The sequence below is a fragment of the Rhea pennata genome, unplaced genomic scaffold (genome assembly GCF_028389875.1).
Source record: "Rhea pennata isolate bPtePen1 unplaced genomic scaffold, bPtePen1.pri scaffold_31, whole genome shotgun sequence".
Lineage (NCBI taxonomy): Eukaryota > Metazoa > Chordata > Aves > Rheiformes > Rheidae > Rhea > Rhea pennata.
Window position 1 is genome coordinate 2,508,156 of NW_026907678.1, and position 11,712 is coordinate 2,519,867.

Below are 11,712 nucleotides of genomic sequence, written 5' to 3' on the forward strand. Positions count from 1 at the left end.
GACTTGGTTCTCTGTTTGTTTGGTTTTGCCCTTCCCTCAGGAGGGGAGGAACCTTAGTGAGCTGTTCTCTGAACACTCTGGTCCGGAGAATGACACAGCATGTCTGGTGTGTCTGGCCCTGCAGACTCTCAGCAATAACAGCCAGGAGGGGACAAACACATCCCTTTGCGATTCATCCACCTCTTGGAGGGATAAAGGGTCTGTTCCCCTCTCCATGCTTTGCTGTTCCCCCTGAGTTCTCCCACTACTCAGTACAGAGGCCAAGGGGATCACAATGCCCACGAATGCCAACTCCTCACAATGCATCCTGAAGACAAAAAGGCAAAATGGCAATTCCCTCTGCAGACTGACAACCCAAAGCCTGCCTTGCGCAGGCTTATAGAACTGAAGGATCAGCAGGTGCTCCTGGAAGGCAATCGAAGAGTACATCTTTTCCCATACATCCGTATAACACAACACTTCCGGGAGCATTTTCACACAGCCAGTTTCAGCTCTACAGCTGCCCTACAACAGCCCAGCCCTCTTCTCCCTCTGTCCCCCCACAAAAAGGCAGCAAAAGAGAACTAGACACCTAAAGCAAGATACCTAAAAGACAACAACAGCAACTGAATGCACTGTGGACTGCAGGCGCAAATGGTGAAGAAGTTTACCTGCAAAAAGTGACTGAGCTCTTCCACTTTTTGCCTTAACTCTTGTCGGGCTCTTTCTGCAGTCTCTCTTTGATACTGCTCTATTTTGCAGTGATCCACCATATTACGCTGCAAGCAGTGCTGGAGGCAGACCACTTCTCCTTGCAGCTCCTGATTTCTAGCTTCTCGCTGCAGAGAGTTTGTGGATTCCATCGCCAGCTGCTGGGACAGTTCAACAACCTGTGCACAGGGGGAAAACAAGCACAGTTCATCAGAGAGCTCTAGAAAGCCTCCATTCGGTGGGGGGAAAAAAAGGCCATCCAGCCTATCAGTCAGGATTATAGCTCAGGCCCATGGACTTGGTACTTCAACCAAACACAAGCCAGCCTGCTTCCTTAAAGGAAGTACATCTTTCCCACGAGTTCTGACAGGCTTGCTTCAGCTCCCATCCTTCCTTAAGTCTCCACCAAAACTTCACAAACCACGCCACAACTCACTGCAGTTCCACCCAAGGGCCTAAACCCAAGAGCTCTTGCTCACACTGTCTGTCTGAAGCACAACATCACCTCTTACTGCAACCCAGACCAGATGTTTGTGTGATATTGCTAGCTTTACACAGTTGACATACCTTGGCTTTCATCCTGCCCAAGTCCTCTTGCATGTGCGCTCTTTCTGCCTTCAGGTCAATGCACACACCGGTAGAAACTCTCAGGGAAGTTTCCGACAGCCGCTGCTTCATGAGAGCCTCACTAAGTTCTCGATGCAGCTGCCGGACCGTTCTCTAACAATGGATTGTTACCCAGGCACAAAGGAAAAGGTAAGAATGTGAAATCTGCATTTTTACTTCCATTCACCGGTTCACGTACTTAGGAGGGTTTCCAGAATGAGCTACAAAGGTCTGAAATCTTGTCCACCAGAAGACAGTCTCTCACAGCTGGGGACCTTCTTGAACCCCCCAGAAATAGATACATAAAGTAGCCCCTGGAAAACATTCAGACTCCTCGATTGCAGTAACACTTCATGCTGAAGGCATTCCTTCCCTTTAGGAACAGGAAAGAAAACTACTCTTTTCTTTGATCAGCACTCAGCAACTCCTCCTCGGTCACTCTTCTCTCCTTGGGCCTCCTCCTTTCCTTCTTTCCCACTCATCTCCACGCACCTTCCCCTCCCTCCCCTCTTCTCTCTCTGCCCATCCTCACTATTTTCTGAAACATTCTCTCGCCTCCTTCCCACAGCACTGCACTTCTTCCTGCATCTCCATTCCTCCACTTTTCCCTACAGGGTGGTTCTCGTTTTAAATCACTCGTTGTGCTGGGGTCGGTGTCATGGACAGACAAAACAAAGCCACTCTACAGGGCACTAGAGGGATTAAGTAATAGAGATGAAAAAGCCAGCACAGAAGAATCACCTGATCCTGGTAAGAGCATCTCATGATGCTGTGTGCTCTCTGCTCAGATCCAAGCAGGGATATCCTGCTTGCCAAAACCTTCCCAGGAAAATCCCAGGAAACACAGGACAAACCAGAAGAATGTATTCCCATGCACATAATTATACCCAGTGAATTTCAGAAGGGTAAAATATTTTCAAGAACAGTCCTATGTAAAGGCATTCCTTGTCAGTGTGCATCTTACCTCTCTTTCTACTCTCTCTGTCTCATGCATCAAGACTTGGTCTCTCAACTGAATGCACTTGGCATTCAACTCCTTGTTTCTGGCCTGCAGCAGGTAAACTTCCTCTTCTGCCTCTTTGCTGCTTTTACTGAGCGTGTTATGCAGTGCTGCCTGGACAGCACTCACGAGCTTTTCTTGGGTGGTCTGATTCTGCAGATCTCCCAGCTGCTGACGCAGCAGGAGATTCTCGCTTTGCAGCTGGGCCAGCTGGGCCCGCAGAGACTCCTCTTCCACAACGTGTCTGCGGACTTGATCTTTTTCATGCTCCAGAGCACGACCACGTTCCTCGACCTGACACTGGGCTTGACGTAGTGCCCTCCTTGTCACTTCCAAGAATGACGTTTTTCTCCTCAGAGACTGCTTCAGTTGCTGAACTTTCTTCTCTAGGACGGTAGCTCGACTTTCAGCTTCACTCAGCTGCTGAGACAAGCTCTTGCTGGTTTCCCGCAAATCAGAGAGCTCCTGATTGAGCTTGTCTTGCAAACTAAGACACTGGGCACACTCCCTCTGAAACCTCTGCTCAGCCTCATCTTCTGCTGTCTGACGACTTTCAAGGGCCTCAACTTGAGCGGAGATCTGCTGGGAAGTGCAGGAGCCTACCTGTGCCTCCAGTCGCTCTTTGCTCTCATTTGTCTGTTCAAACGTAAGGAAGGAAATGGGACCAAACTTAAGCAAATCCTCGGAAAACAGGAGAGAATGGCAAGCATTCCCTAGATCCATACAAAGACTGTAGCCAGCTGCACTTCAGATTCGAATACAGTTCTCACCTGCACAACTCTTCTTTCACCATTGCCAGTTGCACAGTGGTATTTTACATTGGTACAGGCCACCAGCTTATAATGCCATTAAATTAGGTGAGTTTACATACCTGCCTCCCACAGCTTTCCCTGCCGTCCTGGAGGGCTTCTTCTCCATTTGACCAAGACTTAGGAAGAATAGCTGACTCGGAGTACCCATCTGTATTAAAACCACATCTTGTGGTGAGCAGTGTGAGCTAATACAACTTCCTGATGCCTAGACGGCTTCCAGAATCATCACGCAGAAGTGAAAAATCTGAATGCTAACGCAGACCCACCCCCCAAACTCATCCAATTTGAAAGAGAGCCTCTCAGCAAGCACATTTAACATGCAGCTGCTTTCTTCCTCAGCCATTTCCTCTAGTGCATATTCCTTACTCACGTACCAAGCAAATCACTGTAAGGTGTGCAAAGCAAGCCAGCAAGCACTCACAGCCTACACAACACCTGCCTGGTTGGCTGAAAAAGGCAATGTTTGGAGAAGCCCACAGACACTAAAATAAGCATGATCCAATTTCCTCCAAATGCCCATTTGCTCTAAACGCTTAGAAATCTTCTAACAAGACAGTCAGAAACAAGGCCAAGGAAGCAGGGGCCAGTGGAGGAGACCACGAAAAGAACACGGGCCTCCTTTCTGGTCTCTCCAAAGCTCTTCCAAGTTCCTCCTCTCCCAAGGACGTCAAAGCCTCTTCCTGCTGCCTATCAGAGGGAACCAGAGGCAGGGGCTATGCTTTGCACGTGCCATCCAGTAACTGCAGAATTTCCTTCAAGAAGCTTCCCAAGAAGCTATCAAGTTCCCTCTCAACACACCCACGCCATCTCTGAGGAGAGTCCGCGCCGGGGGACAAAAGGATCCAGAGGGAAGAGGAAAGCCTCCGACAAAGACACTCCAGAGACACAGCACACCCCTTCCCCAATTCCCTGTCCCACACCACCTACTGCCTGCTCTAGTCATTTGACACCGACTGTACTTCTATGTTCAGCAGTCTTCCTCCCCCCACTCCCCCAAAAATACAGGCAAAGGCACAACCACGCTCCAGAGCCGTCCCGGAGGCAGCTGCTCCCCTGGTGCATCCTCGCTGCAGCAAGGCAGCTCGGACACTGACCTGCGGCCTTGGGGACCGGGTTTGCACCAGCAGAGGCAGAGCGCAGCTGGCCGCAGTCCCGCAGTGCTGTGTCACCCCCCGCTCCCCCCGGGGGCCCTCACAGCCCCCAGATGCACGTCCCGGCCCCCACACACATGCCCAGGGCCCTCATCCCCCGGGGCCGCCCCACGCAGCTGCAGCAGGACACCCCGCCGCCAGCAAAGGCGGCAGCGCTTCCCCCCGGCCCCGCCGGCGGCCGAGGCTCCCACCTCCTGCCTCCGCAGCAGCCGCCCTCGGCAGAAATCCCGCGGCTCCTGCCTGCTGTGGGGCACCGGGCCCCGACTCTCCTGCGGCGCTGCCAGGAGCAGGTTCCCCCGCTGGGAGAACTGCTCTGCAAGCGCGCAGCTGGCCCAGGCCCTCCGCCCGCAGCTCGGTGCCGCCGCAGCTCACGGGGGCGCTGGACGCCGGCGGCTCCTTCCTCCTCCGCAGGAGCCGGCGGATCTTCTCCATCCTGCGGCGGGGCGGGACACTGCACCACCTCGCCTCGGGGAGAGCTGAGGACGGGCGGGAAAAGCGCCGGCAGCGCCAGCAGCGCCAGCAGCACCAGCAGCACCAGCAGTACCAGTACCAGCACCAGCAGCACCAGCAGTAGCACCAGCACCACCAGCACCACCAGCACCAGCACCGACACCAGCCACCACCACCAGCACCAGCACCACCAGCACCAGCAGCAGCACCACCACCAGCACCGGCACCGGCACCAGCCACCGCCAGAGGCCGCGCTCGCACCACGCAGCTGCCCCCGGCCACACAAGGACGCCCGGGACGTCACAAAGGGCTGGGGGCGGGGAGGGCCGGGCAGGGGCGGGGCCTCGCCGCCATCTTCCCCTGCCCAGGCCGCAGGGGCGGCAGGTGCTGGGCTTGGCTCTGCGGCGCCCGAGGACGGCTCGGGAATTGCTTTCTCCGCCAGCTCCTGCTGCTCTGTCGTGCTGGGCCACCCGCCCCCCTGCCACTGTCCCCTAGTTGGAGAGTCTCGACTCATTTAAAAGTCACCCCTGGCTGCAGGAAATACTGCTCTCTTCCCCATTGCCTACAAGCCAGGGAAGGCCGCCCACGCAAGAACTTCACCGGTGCTAAGAAGGCGTAAAAACAAAGCCTTCCAGTTGCACGAACCAGCTCTGCCTGCACACCTCAAGTAAAGGGTTTAGAGCTAGTGCGAGGAGGCTCTGAAAGCAGCAGGTCTGCAATGCACTGGTGACCTCATTCCCGTGCTTTCCTCTACAATACCAACATAAGGCCAAAAATGCTGCAGAAATCTCCTCTCCTGGCAGGTTTTGCTCGGTTACCTTCATCCAAACTGCCTTCACAAAGGCTCCTGCTCTGCTCCTGTTTTCAAAGCAGCTCCCCTTTTACCGCTCCCTTCTCAGAGGCAAAAGGTTCAGGCTCAGCACTGCTCATCCACTCCTTGGGTAAAAATGCCTTTTACTTGTCCTGACAGCTAGAACTACTTGAGCAGTCTCAGCCCAGCCTGTCACCTGCCCTTGTCTGCTCATTCCAGCGCTAAAGTCATCAAAGCAGCCTGGGCAGTGACCGGGCAGCCAGTGCTGGCAATACCTGCCAGCAACATGCACCTTCCCCTGCTTTGCCCACTTGTAAGTGCCGAGAAATGTACTGCAAAGTGGAGCGTTTCATCAGTTTTCTCAGTCTGGTGTTCAGGCGTCTGGCCACACTAGTACAACAAATGTAAAACCAATGTCAGGCCTGAGCCAATCAACAAGGGGGTACATTTTTTCATGCCATGTCCTTTTTACCCCGGTGCTGTAGTCAGGAGGACGAGGAGCACAAATGCAGAAAATAGGTTTCTCTAAGCACCTTGGGACATTGTGTCCTTTGCAGGTAGATGCCGCTGCTGAAATTAATGCAAAATCTGCACAGCCACCTCCGGAAGGGCTCCTTCGCCCTGGTTGTGCCAGGGAGCTGAGGCATAAGGAAATAAGCATTGGGATTCATATTGTCAGCATTTTACTCAGAATTTTACTGTCTCTTTTCTCTGGAAATGGGTATTTTACCAGGAGACAAAACAAGGACTAAACCCAAGCTAGGCTCCAATAGATCCCATGCTCCCCATGGTGGGGTGGGCCCTGGGGTGCTGTGTGGGCCCTGGCTTGTCCCCACCTTGGTGTGGGCAGAGGGCGGCTGCTGGGCTTGGGGGTTCCTGATCCCAGTGCCTTTACTCTGGGGTGGCCGGGCCTGCAGGAGCACTGAGGAGCAGCACCACATGGGCTGGGCCCTGTCGCCTCGGTGCCTGCTCTCGCCTGCTGGGCTGGGCCAGGGCTGGGGCTGGATCTGGAGCTTTGCCCCAGGCTCCCTGTTGGGCGCCACCACCCCGCAGCCACTGTTTTATCATAACAAGTGGCTTTTGTGAGTGGAAGGATCGTAGCTTTGCAAGCCCTGGGCCAGTGAGAGACTGCTGTCAGATGAATCCATTGTCCTTAAAGAGGAAAGATGCCCCCAAAGGTGGAAAGGGGCCCGAGGGATCGGTGGTGGCCTGAATGCCCGCATTCCCTTCCTGCAGCTGGAGATGCCTGGCCTTGTGACAGGGAGACTGGCACCACTTCAGAGAAGGTTCTTCCGTGGTAGCTAACATTAGGATACCAATATAATGAATGCTGTTAGAGCTGTCATTAAAGGAAGCTTTTGCTGTGTTGTAAGAGGGTTGCTCAGAAGGGCCCTCGGTAGCTGGGTGGGAGATGACACCTGTGAGAAGGTGTGAAGTATGCTGGCCTTTCCCTCCTTTGCCTTTTCCCCATCAGGAGCCACTTTCTAAAAGGTACAGCTGAGTTGGCAACAGCAGATGCCAAGTTGCATTCTCTTGCTGAAGCTGTCCAGGACATGCTGCAATTGCGACCTGAAATCTGCAAAATGAGGCTGCTGCTTTGAGTGAGGCAGGAGGAAAAGTGAGAAATAGCAGGGCTGGGAGCTTGTCAGAGCAGGCAAGGCACAAGAGTGTATGTGCACTTGCCCCTACGTTCCCTGCCTCTGGCCCCAAGGTTGCTAACGGCTTCCCCCAGCTTGTCTTTCTTCAGGAAGCGGCAGGTGCTCCTTAAGTGTGGATGCGCGAGCAGTTCTAGTTTTTGAGCTGGCAGAGCACTGCTCTTGTTGTTGCGACTTGTACTGTGTGAGGTGTTTGTGTTGAGTTGCGCTCTTTAGTGGCAGATCTGTGAGTACTGTGATGGCCAGTGTGCCAGGGAGAGGGGGAGGCTTTGCATAAGCACATCTGGAGGGCAAGGAGTGATATCTGAAGAAGACTAAGGTGTCCTGGTGCTCCTGCTGGGCTCGAGAGAGGCTGTTGGAAATGCCCGTATTAGAGCTGGATTGTTTACTTTGCAAAACCTTGTAATTCCTTCGAATGAGTCAGACACTGCCTCAGGTTCCTCTGGTTTCTTCCACCTAGATCTGCTTGTGCCTCTGGAGCAGGGGCAGCAAGCTCTAACATGGGAGATGCCTTCCCATAGCGGATGGGAGGATGCCCTTCTCCAAGGCCCTTCCCGTGGTTTCATTTCAGCTACAGCCCTCTGGTGGGGTCAGTAGAGGGCTTCTAGTTGGAGGTCTGTTAAAATGTCAGCTCTGCAGCCCCCTGATGCACAGGTGCTTGTGGGGATGATGGTGGTGGTAGTGGATGATGCGTGTGTCTGCTTGGTTTAGACTGGGCAGGATGGTGTTGAACTAGTTGACTTCAAGCATGGCATGACTTTCTCTTGCTCCTCAGGTATTGCTAGAGCTTGGGATTGTGTTGTTTCCTCGTCCTCTCTCTGACCCCAGGGAGGGCCGAGCAGCTCAGTTGTGGGCGAGGAGCGAATTTCCTGGGGATGGCCTGACCTGTCACTATTGCTGGAGACAGGGTGTAGCTGCCAGGGTTGGTCTCCTCGTGAAGCTAGTGGGAAATAACTCTGCCAAATGCAGGTTTCTCAGTGAAGTCCATGGTCACTCTTGTGTCTTGGGAATCCTTGGGAAGTCTTTAGGTGGCGTCACAGGGAGGAGGACCTGCTTTCCCTTCCGCCAGTGTGTGAGAGAGGAAGTTAGGTACCACTTTGCTCCCATCCAGCTTCTTCTGCTCCTTCCCTTTCTTGCAGGTGAGACTGAAAAAGACAGACTCCGAGCTCAAAATGTGACTCTTTCTTGCATGGGTTTGTTTTTTCCCCCTGAGAAGCATCCCTGGAAAGGTGACTCACCTCCAGATCTTGACAAGCCCTCTTGTGCCCATCCCAGCACTGGTGTTACATGCACTCAGGCTCCTAGGCTATATTGCCAACGTGTGCTGTGTTCTGCTTTGTCAAAGAGGAGAGCTGACAGTAGCTCTCTGCTCTCCCTCTTTGCAGCTACTTGGTGGAGGCTGCCAGGGGCCGTGTTGCTCTCTACTGAAAGCACTGTCACCTTCTTGTTTCCAGGTTTGTGCATAAAGGTGCAGCTTCAGGAAAGGCCTTTGCTGAGCAGGCTGAGAGAAAAGGTACTGTAACGCCACAAAGAGCAATTGTAGGGGGCCACGTGACTCTGTATGTATGTCTTCCCCTCACAGGCCTGTGTGTCTCCCATGCCAGAGAGACCCTCTCCAGTGGCCAGGCTGTCCCAGCTGGCCCCCATTTCAGAATGCAGATCTGAGAAAAGAATGACCCCAGAAGACGCCAGGGAGCAACAGGGTCCTTCAGGAAGGGAAGGCCGAACAAGATGAGGAGTGTGAGAGGGCCAAAAACCTCATAGGAAAGCAGACTGGAAAGCACGAGGAGTCAATGCTCTGTCCACAGAGGCCCATGCATGAGCAGGCCAGCATGTCCTTCCTGTGCAAACCACCCAAGTGGTGCAGGTGTGAAGAGCTTTGCCATTTTGTCATTCGAGAGGAGGGCCTTGCTGTCAAGGGCATAATTTTCTGCAGTCATCTTCCTTTAATGAAGACTAGTGATGTGGAGGGGACAGGCAAGGAGACCAAGGCACGAGCCGAAGAGCATCAAATAGTTGGCCTGGCTAGCTCAGTTGGTAGAGCATGAGACTCTTAATCTCAGGGTCGTGGGTTCGAGCCCCACGTTGGGCGCTTGAGGTTTTCTTCAAGCTCAAGAGCGGTGTATAGCTATGAGTAAGAAGTGCAGCAAAAGGACCAGGAGACCTGCATGGGTGAGCAAGGATCTCTTGGCCAAATTCAGACAGAAAAAGAAAATACACAGAATGTGCAAGAGGGGACAGGCTCATTGGGAGAATTATAGGAATGCAGTCAGAGTATGTAGAGATGCTGCGAGGAAGGCTAAGGCCCATTTGGAGTTGAGCCTTGCAAGGGATGTCAAGGACAACAGGAAGGGCTTCTTCAAATATATCAGCAGCGAGAGGAGGACTAGGGAAAATGTGGGCCTGCCACTGAATGGGGCATGGGCCCCGGTGACAAGGGATACAGAGAAGGCAGAATTACTGAATGCCTTCTTTGCTTCAGTCTTCGCTGCTAAGGGCAACCCTCAGGAATCCTGCAGCCTGCATGTGACGGAGGAGGGAAGACTTTCCTTTGGTTGAGGAGGAAAGGATTAGAGACCTTCTGGGCAGGGTAGACATCCACAGATCCATGGGCCCAGATGGGATGCACCCACGGGTACTGAGGGAGCTGGCAGATGTTGTTGCCAAGCCACCAAGCTGCTCTCCATCATCTTGGAAAGGTCCTGGAGAACTGGAGAGGTGCCTGAGGACTGGAAGAAAGCCAATGTCACTCCAGTCTTCAAGAAGGGCAAGAAGGAGGACCCAGGCAACTATAGGCCAGTCAGCCTCACCTCCATCCTTAGAAAGGGGGATGGAACAGCTCATTCTGGATGTCATCTCCAGACTGATGGAGGAAACTATGGTGATCAGGAGTAGCCAGCTTGGATTCACCAAGGGGAAATCCTGCTTAACCAACCTGATAGCCTTCTATGATGGACTGACTGGCTGGGTAGCTGAGGGCAGAGCAGTGCACGTTGTTTACCTTGACTTCAGCAAGGCTTTTGACACTGTCTCCCATAACTTTCTCCTAGAGAATCTCAGCAAGTGTGGTTAGATGAGTGGAGAGTGAGGTGGATTGAAAACTGGCTGAAAAGCAGAGCTCAGAGGGTCGTCATTGGTGACATGGAATCTAGTGGGAGGCCTGTGGCTAGGGGCGTCCCCCAGAGCTCAGTACTGGCTCCCATCCTGTTCAACTTCTTCATCAATGACCTGGATGAGGGGACAGAGTGCCTCCTCAGCAAGTTTGCTGATGACACCAAGCTGGGAGGAGTGGCTGACACACCTGAGGCTGTGCTGTGATTCAGAGAGACCTGGACAGGCTGGAGAGCTGGGCGGAGACAAACCTCCTGAGTTTCAACAAGGGCAAGTGCAGAATCCTGCATCTAGGGAAGAATCATCCTAGCTGGGGGCTGACCTGCTGTAGAGCAGCTCTGCAGAGAAAACCTGGGAGAGCTGGTGGATGACAGGTTGACCATGAGCCAGCAATTCGCCCTTGTGGCCAAGAAGGCCAATGGTGTCCTGGGGTGCATTAGGAAGAATGTTGCCAGCAGGTCGAGGGAGGTGATCCTGCCCCTCTACTCAGCCCTGGGGAGGCCTCATCTGGAGGGCTGTGTCCAGTTGTGGGCTCCCCAGTACAGGAGACACATGGAGCTACTGGAGAGAGTCCAGCGCAGGGCTACAAAGGGCTACAAAGATGATCAGAGGGCTGGAGCACCTGCCCTACGAGGAAAGGCTGTGAGAGGTGGGCCTCTTCAGCCTGGGGAAGAGAAGACTGAGGGGGGATCTTCTCAATGTGTATAAGTACCTGAAGGGAGGGTGTCAAGGGGACGGAGACAAACTCTTTCCAGTTGCCCTGTGTGACAGGACAAGAGGCAATGGGCAGAAACTGAAGCACAGGAAGTTCCGCCTGAAGGTGAGGGGGAATTTCTTCCCTGTGAGAGTGATGGAGCACTGGAACAGGTTGCCCAAAGAGGTTGTGGAGTTTCCTTCTCTGGAGATCTTCAAGGCCCACCTGGATGCAACCCTGTCTAACATGCTGTAGGTGACCCTGCTGCGTGGGGAGGTTGGACTAGATGATCTGTAGAGGTCCCTTCCAACCTTACTGATTCTATGATTCTATGAGTGAGGTGAGACTCTTGTGGGCATGGCTTTCTGTCACCTGGGCATGTGCGAGGCAGCCCTTTCGCTGGTGATGTCTGTATCAATGCTGGGAGGTTATGAGCACATACTCCAAGGATGTGAGTCGTCTTTGGTGTTCAGGGAAGTGTGCAGCAGTTTTTTGGTAAGACTCTCCCATGAGGCTTCATGTGTGTGTCCTTCTGATTTGCAGTTCTGCAAATGAGCAGTGCCTGAGCAAAGCCAAGCAAGAGGCTGCCAGCCAATTCATTGAGCCTGCCCAGAAAGAGAAGGCAAGAGAAAGCAGCTCTGGGGAGCAGAGGGGCTGAAGAGGTAAAGTAACAGCTGTCATGCTTTTGAGAATGTGGCCCTGGGAAAGCAGTGGGACAAGGCAATGCCCTTG

The 11,712-nt window shown here is 53.5% G+C and overlaps 1 non-coding gene across 1 annotated transcript; it reads left to right on the forward strand.

Moving 5' to 3' along the window:
* The first annotated feature begins 9,194 nt into the window (after window positions 1–9,194).
* Window positions 9,195–9,267, forward strand: TRNAK-CUU (transfer RNA lysine (anticodon CUU)). The gene has a single exon. It is a non-coding gene; the product is annotated as a tRNA-Lys (tRNA).
* The last annotated feature ends 2,445 nt before the right edge of the window (window positions 9,268–11,712 follow it).